This window comes from Bos javanicus, chromosome 22, assembly GCF_032452875.1.
Source record: "Bos javanicus breed banteng chromosome 22, ARS-OSU_banteng_1.0, whole genome shotgun sequence".
In the NCBI taxonomy this organism is placed as follows: domain Eukaryota; kingdom Metazoa; phylum Chordata; class Mammalia; order Artiodactyla; family Bovidae; genus Bos; species Bos javanicus.
The window spans coordinates 44,059,005-44,074,722 of NC_083889.1; the positions used below are offsets into that span (position 1 = coordinate 44,059,005).

General features: G+C 48.4%; 1 protein-coding gene across 4 annotated transcripts in view; it reads left to right on the forward strand.

Moving 5' to 3' along the window:
• Window positions 1-15,718, forward strand: part of ARHGEF3 (Rho guanine nucleotide exchange factor 3) — a 312,008-nt gene that overhangs the window by 11,763 nt on the left and 284,527 nt on the right. Inside the window, exon 2 of one of the 4 annotated variants that reach the window (XM_061396607.1) lies at window positions 14,824-14,895. The exons of 2 other annotated variants lie outside the window; for them this stretch is intronic. The gene's annotated coding sequence lies outside the window, so the exon portion shown is untranslated. Of the gene's footprint in view, window positions 1-14,823; window positions 14,896-14,927; window positions 15,000-15,718 lie in introns of those variants that run through there. One more of the 4 variants, XM_061396608.1, reaches the window with a different exon arrangement.

Below are 15,718 nucleotides of genomic sequence, written 5' to 3' on the forward strand. Positions count from 1 at the left end.
TTGATCTCAATTGCTTTATGTGCTAATGAGTCATTTGTGTTTTAGCCTAAACTTGGGAGACTGCTCCTGTCTTCTGAGCCACCAGCTGCCACACAGCTGTGGTGGCCTTTGGGTCACTGGCCACAGGAACTGTTGGTGCCTGGGGCTGTCTGGGGGGGAACTCAGGCTGCATGTGTAAATGTGGTGTCCCAGACAACATTATTATAGTTTTAATTGTATCTTTTTTTTTAAATTGAGATATGTCACATACCATAAAATCAACCACATTAAAATACACAATTTAGTAGTAGTTTTGGGTATATTCACAAGGTTGTGCAGCTGTTACAGCTGTCTGATTCCAGAATATTTTCATCATCACAGAGTACATTTATTTTGAAATAAATATTCAATAACACTGTCCCATGATGAGGTCTGTCCCATCAGTACATAAACACGCATGCTGTTATTTTTTCCAATTTAAAGAAAAAAAGAAAACAACCCATGCACTTCTTTCCTTCAGCCAGACTGCCATTTCTTTTCATTTGAGAGCAAAATTTCTTGAAAGAATTGTCTGCACTTGCTGACTCCCAATTATTTGCCCCCTGCGCTTTCTCACTATTTTTTAATAAAAAAAGTGATAAACTATACATAACATGAAATTTACCATCCTAGACATCTCTAAGTGTTCAATTTAGTGTTAAGTATGTTCACACAGTTGTGCAGCCGTTTCCTGGACTTTTTCATCTTGCAGAACTAAAACCCGATATTCATTAAATGACCGTGGTCCATTTCTCCCTCTCCCCAGACCCTAGTAGCCACCACTCTGTTTTCCGTCTCTATGAATTCACTACTCTAGATGCCCCCTACAAGTAGAATCAATACGTGTATTTATTTGTGAGGCAGTATTTGTCTTTCTTGGTGACTGGCTTCTTTCGTTTAATGTCTTCAGTTTACATCCAAGTGGTAGCATTTGTCAGAATGTGCTTTGTTTTTTCCCTGAGGCTGAATAGTATTCCATTGTATGTAAAAGATCACATTTTGATTATCCATTCATCTGTTGAGGAGGCCTTTGGTTTGCTTCCACTTTGGCAGTTGGGTAATGTTGCCATCCCAATTCTCTATCTCTTTCTTCTTCTTTTTTTTAATATTTTGGTTTTGCTGCACAATATGTGAGATGTTATTAGCTCCCCCAACCAGGGATCGAACCTGGGCCCCCTGCATTGGCAGCGAGACGTCTTAACCACTGGACCACCAAGGAAGTCCCACAATAGTCTTGAGCCCATTATTCCTCATGAATATCTCTTGCCCAGGTCTGCAGTGACTGCCCTGCTCTTCATCCCAGTGGCCCATTCTCTAGCCCCATCCTGCTTGGCTATCAGCAGTGTTTGACAGTTGGTCATTTTCTCTTCCCCGAAGCTCTCTCTTTACCTCGCTTCCAGGACACTGGTCTTCTTCCCACACCTCAGTTGAGGGCAGTTCTGTCTCTGCTCGTCACCCGGGCTGCTACCACCCTTGTCCAAGCCCCTCTTCAACATAACGGGGTTTCTCACTTCCTTCACCTTTACTGAGATATCACCTTCTCTGGCCATCATATCTAAACTGTCAGCACTACCCCCACACTCCTCTCTACCTTTCTAGATTTATTTTGTCTCTTAACTTCTGTCACCGTCCAGTGTAGCGTGTATTTTGCTCATTCATCTTATCCGTTTTCTGCCTCCCCTACTAGAATGGAAATTCCATGAAGGCTGGGGTTTTTCTTCTGTTTTGCTCCCTACCATATCCCCCACACTTCGCCTGGCACTGAGTAGATGCTCAGTAAATATTTGTTGAACCAGTAAATAAAATTTTGGAAAATAGAGATTAAAAGCGGCATGCTGCGATTCATGGGGTCGCAAAGAGTTGGACACGACTGAGCGACTGATCTGATCTGATGATTCTTTCATTATGATACAATTCTTGCCATATTTTCTTACATGTGAATTGTTACATATAAGTGGGTCTGTATTTGTGTGTCCTGTTTTTTCCCACCAGACATTACTCCATAAGACTTCTTTTTTTCTTAAGTTGCTACATAATCTTCATGATTACTTGCTGAACAGCTGCATATTGTTTTCACTGAATGGATGTAGCAATTTTATTTAACCTTGTTGTTTTGTTTAGCACTATTGGGCAGCCTCCAATTTGTTGCTATTGGAGATTACACCGCAGTGTGTGTCGGGCATTTGCCCTGCCTCCCTCCCTCTCTTCTGAAAAGAGTCCTCATTCTTTTGATCCCAGGAGGGGACTGCAGCCCAGGCTGGGCCTGTCATGGTTCCCCAGCCACTTGGCTGTGGTGATTGGTCCAGGGATGCATATAGGCCCAGCCAGGATAGGCCATGGGCTTCCCTTGGGTCACCCTGACTCAAAAGTGGCAGAATAAATGCTCAGAGGCACCAGAGCTGTAAGGGGGGGCCCCTTCCTCAGAGAGAATGGAGTGGTGACAGTATAAGGAGGGAGATGAGCCCATCACTTGTGATCCAGTGCCTGGGCTGAGCTGTTTCGTTATGCTTCCAACAAATTCCCCTTTTCACTGATGTAGATGGAGTTGGATTTCTCACTGCAAAGAGAGAGTCTAGAATAATCCAACTCAATGAGCATCCCCACTCACTCCTACCCCCTGCCCCCATTCCCTTTTTTAGTTCTTTAGTCCAGAGCAAGAAAAGAGGTTACAGGGTACCTAAGGCATCTTTCGGGACAGAAAATGCATTTTAGCAGAAGAGCTCAATTATTATTATTATTTTTTGGTCATACTGGAGAGAGAGTGTGAAAGCATCATCGATCTGTATTCAGATGCTGGCACTGCTATCCCGTAGGGGTAACCTCAGTTTATTTGTCTGTAAAATGGGGGTGAAAATAATCACACCCTACCTCAGGGAATTGTTTTGAGGACTAAATGAGTTAACACACACACACAAAATCTTCAGAATGGTGTGTAGCAGAGTGAAGGAACGCTCACTGAGCATTAGCTGTGGCAGCTGCTGGGTTATGATGCCCAACTCTTAAAAGGGTGTGCGTGCTCAGTCATGTCCAACTCTTTTTTCAGCCCCATGGACTGTGGTCCGCCAGGCTCCTCTGTCCATGGAATTTTCCAGGCAAGAATGCAGGAGTGAGTTGCCATTTCCTCCTCTAGGGGATCTTCCCGACCCAGGGATCAAACCCACATCGCTTGTATCACCTGCATTGGCAGGCGGATTCTTCACCACTGAACCTTGGGAAGCCCATCTTAAAAGGGCAAGAGGAGTTAAACAGAACTCCCATGTGATGTACTAACAGCAATTCCATTCCTGTGTGTACACCCATAAGAAGTGGGTGTACCCATACGTGTATCCAGAGATGCTTGCACACACAGATTCATACCAGTGTTATTCACAGTAGCTGAAAAGTACAAGCAACTCGGGTGTCCGTTGGCACATGAATGGACAGAATATGGCGCATGCATACAATGGCACGTTACTCAGCCACAGAAAGGGAGGAAACAAGCCACAGCTTGGATGTACCTTGAAAACACAATGCTAAGTGAAGTAAGCCAGGCACAAAGGGACAGACATTGTATGATTCCACTTCTATGACGTATGAATAGGCAAGTTCATATAGATAGAAAGTAGAATGAAGGTTACTGGGGCCCAGGGGGAGGGAGGCCCCCGCTATGTATTAAGCAACTCGTGTTTAATGAGTATGGAGCTTCTGTTTGGAATGATGAAAAAGTTTTGAGATGGATAATGGTGATAGTTGTACAACATTGCTAGTGTACTTAGTGCTCCTGAATTGTACACTTAAAAATGGTTAAAATGGTAAATTTCATGTTGTAAATTTTTCCACCCCCCCCCCTCAAAATGTAAGAGTAGTTAGAGGGTGTGAATGGGTGTGAACTATGGTGGGTCTCCTGGACTTTTTCTTTACATTCTCAAGTTAACTCAAAATGAAGCAAACCACAGTGGAAAAAACGGCACAGACTGAAACAGGATGGGTGGTGGTGGTGGCAATGGGGTGAACTACCCAGGAGCCCACAGCGTCCTTCCAGTGTTTGACACTGCAGGCTGGGACCTGGCGTGGGACGAGCAGGCCACCAGGCCAGAGGGTGGGAGAGGAGGGACAAGGACAGGGTCCAGATGAGTGTTCCTAGTGACTATGTCAGTCCTGTCCTGGGTCAGATGGGCCCAACCCAGAGCTAGAGACCATGTGAGTCACAGCTCACCCTCCAGGGAACAAAGGGATGTGGCAGGGAGGGGCTGGGCTGTGACTCAGAGGCCATGGCCTCTGTGAGCTTCCCACCAGGTGCGTGGAGGCCCCCTCCGACTCCCTGATTGGCTTCCCCTGTGGGGGTGGTAGCAGGGGTACCCACTTCTGTGCAGGCGTTGAGAAGGCTCCCCAGCAGAGCCTTAACGTTGTCCAGAGTTCTTTCCCTGCTCGTTTTTGGAAATACAAACACAATAATAATAGCAGCAACATGGCTTGAGCAATATGCTCAAGCTCAGGGCTCTGTGCATTTAATCTTCAAGCTTCATCTCACCTTGTCAGCTAGTCTTATCAGTCCCACTTTACAGAAGAGAAAATGGGCTTATAGGGATGAAGCAACTTGCCTGAGGCCACACAGGCTGCACGTGGCAGAGATTCAGGAGGCTGGACTTGTAACCATGACGGCACATAAACACACACAGACACACACACATTCGCGCAAGATTAGACTCCAATACGTGACTTTATCTCTGGGTCTTAGTTTTAAAGACAACTTTAATACTTTTTTCTTTGTGCTGATGAAAAAAAGTTGGAAAATACAGATAACAAGTATATTCAACAACAAAAAGATCATTTGGTCTGGTTGCATTTTAGCATTTCAGTTCATTTTTATTGGTTCCTTTGGGATTCTGAAGAGTAGATGACATTAAACAAACCCGGTGAGTACTCAGTGCCCCTCACTCTGCAGGGCACTGTGAGTATCACAGTCATGACAGTTCTGTCCAATGTTTGTAAAATGGTGATGGTATTTCAGAAGGACCAGGCTCCTTTGGAACAAATTTCTTTAAATATTCCAATAAATAAGTGTAGTATAGTTTGCCCCGGAGGGAGCAAGCTATAATATAATACTTGTTTCTAAGGCATTGTTTTTCTGTGTGTAAAAGGCTACATGTCTTGTTTAATGAAAAGAAACTTGTTCCTTCAGTATTTTATTTGAAAGAGATTGTGGGAAATACGTAATTTTTCCCTGCTTACTGCCACTTCTTAATGAATGTGGCAATGATGAGAACAGGACCAAAAGGTTAAATCCAGTGAACAGGGGGGAAGGGAGATTCATCTTAGCCCATAGTTTAAATCTCATCTCCTGAAATTTTATTGGAGTTAACCAGTTGGTAAACTGACTCATCCAGGTGGCCCATCCTCGACTTTTTTCCTGTCTGTCTAGTATCAACAGAAAAATCAGTAAGAGTAAAATTAAGTACCCGGTTTTTTGACCATTACAAAAAGACATTCATTTATACATTCATTCAACAAGTACATACTGAGTGATATGACGGCTGGGGTTTCGCTCATTGGGAGGGGTATAGAAGAGAAACGTTAGGAATGACTTGACTATGGGGGTTGTATGGTGGTTCTATTTTTTTCTGCTTTTGTATGTGTTTGAACTTTTGCATTCAAAACTGTGTGTTGTGATATTGAGCATTTTAGCCTTGGGCCAGGCCATATACTAGGTGCTGGGGATGCCTTGATGGTCAAGACAGGCTCAGATTCTGCCGTTTTAGAATCAGAAGACACTCATTCAGGAAGCAAGTGCTAATCAAATAGTCACATGAATGTAAGTAAAATTACAGCTGTGGTAAGTGTTGAGAAATCACCAGTTGAGATGCAAAAGTCTGCAGTGTCAACTCCATTTCACCCAGTACTGGTGGAGGTACGAAGTCCTCAGCTTGAGGTAGCATGAAGGGAGCAGGTGTGTGTGTATGTATGTGTGTATGCTCATGGACATACACGCAAGCGTGCATTTGTGTGCAAGCTCAGTAAAGGCTGAGAGGCTGTGGTTCGTTGTCTGTCTGAAGCATGGTGTGATAGAAGGAATCCAGAGTAGACCAGCTAACTGAATGCTCTTCTAGAGAACTTCTGTGTTCAAGAGGATAACAGAGCATAATCCTCCAGTGAATTCTGATTCTGATTAGAAAAAAAAAATCTGAACTTTTTCTCACCTTTCACTGCGTACTCTGCCCCTCCCTGTCATGCCTTCTAATCCCCATCCCTGCTGTTTCTCAGTCTGTGTATGCCATTCCTCCTGTCTAGAATGCTCTAACCCCTGCTCTTCTCAGGGCCAGCTCCTTTCCATATATAGGTCTTGGCTCAAATGTTGCAAGGGAGTCCTTCTCTTAGCACTTCCCTCTGTTTACTTTCTCTTCCCCCATTTTTTCTTAGTCTCTTCCCCAGGCTTTGAGCATGGTGACACAGGGGTGTGTCCCATAGCGTCACTCACCCCCAGCTGATACATGCAGACAGTGGGTGCTCAGCACATCTGACAGCCGGATGCTATCTTACATCATCCCTGTGCATATTCCTACTTGATTAGTTTGCATTTTAAAAGGATTTTGACCCATGGAGAGTTGTCAAAATGGGCTTAAGGGAAGTTACGGAAGCTTAATATGAGATGAGAGTACTTTGTGTATGGTCTGTGTCCAGAAATTCAAACAGTAGGGTCATGTACATCTGAATTCTCTTGGGCTGCAGGAGGTGAGGTGAAAAGAGATTCTTCTGCCGGCTCCAGTTCAAGGAAAGGGGTATTTGGGAAGCCCCATCTGTCTCGCGGAGAAGGCAATGGCAACCCACTCCAGTACTCTTGCCTGGAAGTACTTGGATGGAAGTACTTCCATCCAACCCATGGATGGAAGAGCCTGGTGGGCTGCAGTCCATGGGGTCGGTAAGAGTCGGACATGACTGAGTGACTTCACTTTCACGCATTGGAGAAGGAAATGGCAACCCAGTCCAGTGTTCTTGCCTGGAGAATCCCAGGGACGGGGGAGCCTATTGGGTGGGGGTGGGGGGCATGAAGAAATGAGGGCTATAAATGTTTTATAATTTGATTTAGTTGGTGGTTATGCTGCTGCTGCTGCTAAGTCACTTAAGTCGTGTCCGACTCTGTGTGACCCCATAGACGGAAGCCCACCAGGCTCACCTGTCCTTGGGATTCTCCAGGCAAGAACACTGGAGTGGGTTGCCATTTCCTTCTCCAATGCGTGAAAGTTGGTGGTTATATTGGAGTATAAATATCTAAAAACATTAATAACTTGTACACATTAGATTTGTGTAGTTTATGTTGCAAACTATTGTGTTATGTATGCATACATTTTGTTATGTATGCAAAATATATGGCAGTCTTTCTCTAGAGTTGGTGAAGGAAGGTTGGGGAGCTGAAACAGTGTCCGAGGCCAGGGCAGGCTGGAGGGGAGGCGAGGTTGGAGCCCGTGAGAGGCCGGATTTTCCCCTGCCATGGTGCCCTGGTGTGTTCCTCCTCGTCCTCACCCACCTCACCCTCATAGCATGTGAGCAATAGCCACCATCCACCAGTCCCTAGCATGAGGCTCCCTTTGCAGAAAGGGTTGGCGCTTGGGAAGGAGGGCGGTTGGCTGTTCCTAACTGTGGTGCTGTTGAAAGGAGAGAGGTATCTATCTGCTGTGTCCTCGGAGTCCCTGAACATCCCATCCTGGAAGGGAGAGAACCTGCCCGTTGGCTAGCTTTACCTGAAGCTGATGGTTAAATGGTGATGGTGGTGGTTGGTGTTACTGGGTAGGTTGGAGGGGATCCAGTGAGGAGGTGGAACCTGCTTCTGTCTGCCTGGGCCTGACGCTTGGCACCCACACCTTGGGCTGATCCTTTGTAACAAATTAAAGTGTGTTGTGTAGATTGCCCAGGGCAGCTTTGTGGGTCTGCTGGGGCAGATCTCCAGGCTGAATGGCCTGAGGTTCCCTGGGCTGCGGTTGGTGCTCTAGAGGATCCCTGGCTCCATGCTTGGCTGCCCTTGCTGGTGTCTCTCTGACAGGCCTGGCTTCTTGAGAGAGAATAAGCACTCTGGTTATGGATCTGAATGCTAGCATGGTTTGACTTGTATCTGTTTATATCTTTGTGGTCTGCCATGTTCTGTCAAAGTTTTAAGCTACTTCACCAAGAGGAGGTGAGGAAGGTGCAGGTGTTAAGAGTATCCGAGGCTCTGGAGCCGGAGTTCCCAGGTTCCCAGGCCTGACTGTACCAGAGACGGCTGGCAGCTTGTGCACCACTGCGGCGCCTTGGCGGGTGGCCTTGAGCGAGTCGCTCTGTCCCTTTGCGCGTCAGTCTCTCTGTTGGATGATGGAGGATGCATTTGCGATGAATCTGGATAACATGAGTAACAGTGCCACCTCTGGGTTGTTGTGTGGATTTAGTGGGGTAATTAGTGTAAAGCGCTAAGACCTGGTACACAGTCCGCGCTCCTGATGTTAGTGGCGGCGGCGGCAACAGTGAAGAGCACTTAGGCGGGCTGGAGGAGTAAAGGGCCCGGGGCCATCATGGGCCCAGTGTGTCAGCACTGGAGCGTACTTGACTTGTCAGGGCTCAGGGTATGTTTGATCACTTTCTGTTTTTTATTTTTCCTTCACCTGACCACAGGTCCTCCATCCCTTATCCACAGTTACAGAATCAAGACACAACTACATGATTTTTTAAAAAGTTTGATGCAAACTCATTGGATGCCCAGATCTGAGATAATAGGAGCCTCTTCAGAGTGTGTGGCAGAAAGTCACATGTTCAGCTGCAGAAATATTTACGAACTTGACCGTGGATGCTCCACTTGACCCTGCTGCAGCTGTATGGAACATACTATACGTACTTCCTGTTACCTTTGTAAAATGCAAATGTTATGAGTTCTGAAATGCATTCAGCTCCAAGCGTTTGGAGGAGTTGTGGCTGTGGTTTATCCTCTCGGTGGCCAGTGAGGCCAGTTTCTCTTTTTCACTAATATGAAGGGATCCTGCAATGAGTATCCTTGATAGACTTGGAATTGCTGGGTCAGCGAGCAGGCAGATTTTAAATTTTTGTTAGCTCTTGGCAGATTGCCTTTCAAGGAGATCAGAGAAAATGGCGATTCAGCCCACCAGTAGCACGTGAGTGTGAATTTGGCCCCACTGCTTCCCTGCTTCCGTGAGCCTCCTCAGCCACGCGTGGTCCCAGGCTTACATCCTAGCTCCTCCCTGTCACGTTCGCAGGCCTCCCTTCCCAGTCTAGCCCTGGCCTGTCTGCCCAGACTGACTTTCTGGCCCTTCTGCTGCCACCTCACCGTCCTTGAGCCTCTGACCAGCTGCAGAGTCCCTTGGTCAGTCAACCACCATAGTCCACCCCACCCCACACACCCCGGACTTAACCCTGGACTGGACAGAACTCTGTGGCCTTGTCTTCTGGGGAGAGCTGAGGGTCTGAGCTGAGAGAAGTTAGCCTGGAGGAGTGGAGGGGAAGCTCTGTGGGAAGTCCCGGAGGCAAACTTGGGAGGAAGATTTGTGTCTTCTGGCTGGTGGAAAGCCCTTGCAAAGGATTAAGCCAGGGAGTGACCTGGCTGACGGGACTCATACTTTATGCATGTGCTCAGTTGCTAAGTCATGGCCAACTCTTTGAGACCCCATGGACTGTAGCCCGCTGCGCTTCTCTGTCCATGGATTTTCCAGGCAAGAATACTGGAGTGGGTTGCCATTTCCTTCTCCAGGGGATCTTCTCGACCCAGGGATGGAACCCGTGTCTCTTGCATCTCCTGCATCGATTGGAAGATTGTTTACCACCAGCGCCACTGGGGAAGCCCACAGGCTATAATGGAAGGTTAAAGTGGTGTTAGCAGTTGATTTGGAGAGAAGGGGGTCAGGCCTTGTCACTGACTGTTGATGAAGAGTAAGACAGGAGAGAGAAAGGCCAAGGTCATAGAGGTGGGGCTTGAGGAGGGGATGCCAGTGAAGAGGGCACGTGCTGCCAGGGTTCGAATCCCAGCCTCGGCTCTGGTTGGCAACAGGACTTTGGGCCAGGGCATTTCACTGTACCATATGCCTCACTGTTCTCACCTGTGAGGTGGGGCCTCCAGCTCCGCTACAGGGCTGTGCTGAATGTGAGTGGTGTCAGCAGTAGTCAGAGGGATGGCCCATAGCCGGTGCTGTGCAAAGCCGTCCTTCATGCTGTACCCTCAGTCTCCCCAGACTTGGCTTCCATCAGCTTCCAGATTCATGTTCTTGTCTGGCCCTGCTTTCATTTTCTTGCTGGATTGAGTCCCTCGAACCTGAATCACAGGCGGTGGATGGAGCTTGGACACCTGCGTTTCAGAGAAGTTCCCCAGGTGGACCCAGCTCTTCCCCGTAGGGCAGGAACCGTGTCTCCTCAGAGCCAGTCCCCTGGGCAGCCCTGGGTGGATGCTCTTGGAATGAATGAACCATCGACCACTGTCTGGTCTCATTTGCTCACAGACAGACCCAGCAGGCTGGACCGATCCAGCTTCCAGAGCAGCCTGCTGTGGGGCTGGCTGCCTCAGAGTCACCCTGGGGGTTGTTGGTGGTGGTGTGTCATCAAAGGGCACATTCCCAGGCCCAGCGTCGCAATTCTGATTCGGGAGACCCGAGTTGGGGCCGAGTGTGAGCCTGTGCGTGGACGATTCTGTGTTCTGCCTCCGGACACCTGAGGGCCCCGAGCACCGTGTCCTTCTGGCTGTGACACCCTGTGAGTCTGTTAGGGAAACACAAGGCCCTCGGCCTCAGCCACAGGCCCTGGCATGTCCTGCCGTGTTGGGTGAGGACACCTGTGGGCCCTGAGCACCGTGTCCTTCTGACTGTGACACCCTGTGACTCTGGTAGGGAAACACAAGGCCCTCGGCCTCAGCCACAGGCCCTGGCATGTCCTGCCGTGTTGGGTGAGGTTGACTTTCTCGCTGCCAGGTCACCAGGTGTGGTTTCTGGGTAGTGGCAGCAGCTGCTCCCCTCCTGCAGTCAGCAGGAATGAAAACACCTGGGTGTTTTGAACTTGAGTGTCCCTCTGCTGCTACCCCAGATTGCACAAGAGCTAGTGTCTTTGTCACAGCTGATGCCTCAATGACTTGTGGGCCTCTGCCTCCAGTCTCCTTTGGTTTGTGGTCTCATTCTCCCTGCCAGCCCCTTGGGAGGGGGTGATGGGGAACAGCTGCTCTCACCACAGCAGAGCACAGGGCTTGGGTGCCAGGCTTTGCGTCCGGAAGCATCTGCCCCTTCCCATTGTCCGCGCCTTTCTGGACACAGAGGAAGGCTTATAACCGGGCAGAAGGGCCCTCCTTCACTCCTGTCTCCCTGCCACCTGCAGGCTTTGGGTGAGTTTGTGGAAGGTGCGTTCTTGCTCTTGACCTCTGCATCCTGCTGAGCTGTAAAGGTCCCATTGTGGTGTTGCAGGCACCTCCTGGTTACTTCTGTGCCTGAGAAGTGGGTGAGGGTTCAGCAGCTGGCAGAGCCAGGCCGGCACTGGACACGTGACTTGGCTGGCCCAGTGCAGCTTGCTCACACCTCCTTGTCATTTCTTGTGTGCTTTGCGGGCGTGTGCCTCTCGGAGAGGAGGGCAGGGATTTGGAATCCTGGAGGGGATTTTTCAGAGCAGATGCAGGTCTCAGCCTCCAACCTGGGAATCAGTGGAGGGGCCAGGTGGGCTGTCAGCAGGTTGGGGCTGGTGGAGCGGGTGAGGGTGGCATGCTCAAAGCCTCATTTGGGGTGACCATCACTGGCAAGGTCATTTTCTTTGTGACTGTGGTCGAGGTAGCCAGTTTACTGGCTCCTGAGGTCTCTGTGTCTGTATGGTCTTGCCTTCTGGGTGGGTCTGGAATGGTTCCTCACCAGGTAGTTTTATATTCTCTGAAAGTGTTTCTCCCTCCTCGTTATCATGCTCCTGTTTGCTCAGTAGCCCAGTTCCCCACACTTCAAGTTCTGCCTCTCAGGCCTGTTAACCTAGCTGCCCCAGGCTCACTCTGTTCCAGCAGGGACCCTCTCTCTTACACCTTGCTCCCCGAGACCCCCAGTGCTAAATACAGTGTGGATTCTGGACTCTCTCACTATGGGACCGCTGACAAGTTGCTCACCTCTCCTCGGGACCCTCTGCTTTCTTGTCTGTTTCCTGTGGAGGGGAGGGGATGTCCACCTTTGTGGAGCACTGTGCTCTGCTCTTCGCTGGCTCTGTGTTATCAAATCCCCAAAAAAGCGCTGTGGAGCTGACACTATTACCATCTTATTTTGTAGTTGGAGTAGTGCTTTGAAAATGCTCAGCTGCTTCAGTCATGTCCAACTCTTTGTGACCCCATGGACTGTAGCTGGCAGGCTCCTCTGTCCATGGGGATTCTCCAGGCAAGCAGACTGGAGTGGGTTCCCATGCCTTCCTCCAGGGGATCTTCCTGACCCAGGGATCAAACCCGAGTCTGAGTCTCTTACATTTCCTGCATTGGCAGGCGGATTCTTTACCACTAGCGCTTCCTGGGAAGCCCATAAACGGGGAAACCAAAGCACAAAGTAGCCCTTTCTGGGCTCTCGAGGCCACCAAGTGGCAGAGGTCAAATTAGAGTCCCTGTAGTCTTAACTTCAGAACTGACAGGCTTGACTGGTTCTCTGTAGTGTGAATGTTTTCAGCATTTATAATATAGATCTTTCAGCACCTTATGGTACATCATGCTGTTGTGGAAATACGGTATCATGGAATCCCACCTCTCTTGCATTTGACTTATGTTGACTGAGCTGGAAGCTCTTAGAAGAAAGAAACAACCATTGAGGGATTCCCTGATGGCTCATTGGTAAAGAATCCACCTGCCAGGAGACACAGGTTTGATTCCCGATCTTGGAAGATCCCACAGGCTGTGGAGCAGCTAAGCCCGTGTGCCACAAATATTGAGCTTGTGGTCTAGAGTCTGTGTACCGCAACTACTAAAGCCCTCATGCCCTAGAGCACATGCTCTGCAACAAGAGAAGCCTCTACGAATGACAGGCTGGCACACTACAGCTAGAGAGTAGCCTCCACTCACTGCAGCTAAAGAAAAGCCCACGCAGCAATGAAGACCCAGCATCAGTTCAGTTCAGTTCAGTTGCTTAGTCATGTCCAACTCTTTGCAACCCCATGAATTGCAGCACGCCAGGCCTCCCTGTCCATCACCAACTCCTGGAGTCTACTCAAGCTCATGTTCACTGAGTCGGTGATGCCGTCCAGCCATCTCATCCTCTGTCGTCCCCTTCTCCTCCTGCCCCCAGTCCCTCCCAGCATCAGGGTCTTTTCCAATGAGTCAACTCTTTGAATGAGGTGGCCAAAGTATTGGAGTTTCAGCTTTAGCATCAGTCCTTCCAAAGAACACCCAGGACTGATCTCCTTTAGAATGGACTGGTTGGATTTCCTTGCAGTCCAAGGGACTCTCAAGAGTCTTCTCCAACACTACAGTTCAAAAGCATCAATTCTTCGGTGCTCAGCTTTCTTCATAGTCCAACTTTCACATCCATACATGACCACTGGAAAAACCATAGCCTTCACTAGACAGACCTTTGTTGGCAAAGTAATATCTCTGCTTTTCAATATGCTATCTAGATTGGTTGTAACTTTCCTTCCAAGGAGTAAGCGTCTTTTAATTTCATGGCTGCAGTCACCATCTGCAGTGATTTTGGAGCCCAAAAAATAAAGTCTGACACTGTTTCCACTGTTTCTCCATCTGTTTCCCAAGAAATGATGGGACCAGATGCCATGATCTTCGTTTCCTGAATGTTGAGCTTTAAGCCAACTTTTTCACTCTCCTCTTTCACTTTCATCAGGAGGCCTTTTAGTTCCTCTTCACTTTCTGCCATAAGGGTGGTGTCATCTGCATTTCTGAGGTTATTGATATTTCTCCCGTCAGTCTTGATTCCAGCTTGTGCTTCTTCCAGCCCAGCGTTTTTTATGCTGTACTCTGCATATACGTTAAATAAGCAGGGTGACAGTATACAGCCTTGACGTACTCCTTTTCCTGTTTGGAACCAGTCTGTTGTTCCATGTCCAGTTCTAACTGTTACTTCCTGATCTGCATATAGGTTTCTCACGACCCAGCATAGCCAAAAACAAATACATAAATTAATTTAAAGAAAAGATACAATCATTGAATCCTGCTCTTCTGCTTACATGAGTGTATATTCTGGAAGGGGTGGTGGGTAGGGCTGTCCTGCATGGGCTTCCAAGGGTTACATGACTGTGTGTTCCCTCTGCCCCAGCTACCGACTTTACCTGGAGTGCGATTAAACACACAGTCACCTACTCAGCACTGGGCTCTTTGAGGGAGGGGGCACCCCTCTCCAGAACCCACCTTCTCCAGGGTCCTTCCAGGGGAATTCTGGGTTCTGCAGGGTTTCCCCACTAACACTAGAAGTTGTCCTCCCGTGTCAGAGGCCTGATTGGTCCTTTCCTCCATAGGACCTTTCTCAGCTGATACCTGGGGGTAAGAGCACAGAGAAGGAGCTAAGATTTAGCCAGAGCGTTTTCTTGGGGGAATCAGGCTGCGTATTTATTCAGGTGCCCGTTGTGGGTTTGGGAAGTTTGGAGGCCTCGGTCCAGGAGTCAGATCCAGCTGTTCAGTCCCCGTGGTCCACTTCCAGCTGCTGGAGCTTGGCTGAGCTGCTGAAGCCCGTTTCCTTCTCTGTAGCATGTGGCCAACAGTGTGCATCTCCTGGGGATGTCATGTGGCTATATGCAGGTAAAGAGTGGGTCCTTGATATATTTAATTCCAGGGAATTTTATATTGTCTTCAAGTGCCTAGATGTCATGAAACATTATTTATAGTTGAGCTTCTCAGAGAAATCACCCCCTTTTTTGCAGGTGTTTTGAAGCAGTCTTTGGGCATGAAGTATGCTGTATGTAAGCATTCGTCTCTGCAGGAAATGAATGATGGTGAGGCAAACCAGACTACCTTCCTTGAGCTGAGTTAGTGAGTGTGACATGTGTCAGTTCTACGAAGTTCACATTAATAAATGCCCTGTTTGGTGAAAAATCAGGTGAGGAAAATGTTGCCCTGACCAAAGGATCCAGTTTTATTCCCAGATGGCAACATGAGCACAAGGTCTATTCTAGGGCCATTTTACGAGAATCATCTCCCTTTTGGACTTCTGTTAAGTAGGGTGTGGTGGAGATAAAGCACACTTATTTTTATGCTTGGCCCTGATTCTTCCACTCACTAGTTCTGTGGATGTGGGAAAGGCACTTAAACCTCTCTGTAAGAAGGAGGTAAGAGTCTTTATCTTACAGCGTTGCTGAGAAGGCTAAATGGGATCAAGCATTTGAAGCCCTCCGCAGGGTGCCTGGCGTACAGGAAGGCTGCTGTCACCGTTGCCTGTGGTGAGGAGGAGGGCAGAGACGACAATGGTGGCAGTGCGGACGTGGTGCCCAGATCCTTGGGGAGCCTGCATGCCCTCCCTTGGATGAACCGTGCTTGGGCAGTGTCCGTCCTGCAGTGGGCACACTGCTCTGTCTGACCTGTGTCTTACTCCCTCCTACCGTTGTGTCCTCTGTGAATACACGAGCATGCTCTCTGTGTATCAGCAAAAACAAACTGAGTGTCCATCAAAGACATTGTTGGAGAGGCTTAGAGGTTTTGTGAAAAGCACGTTTTTCAAACTTTTTTTGTTGTTGTTGCATTGGAACTATTTTATAGTGTGAGAACTTACCCAGGAACCCTGGCATATGGATCCTCTAGGACAGGAGATGCCCTGGTTGG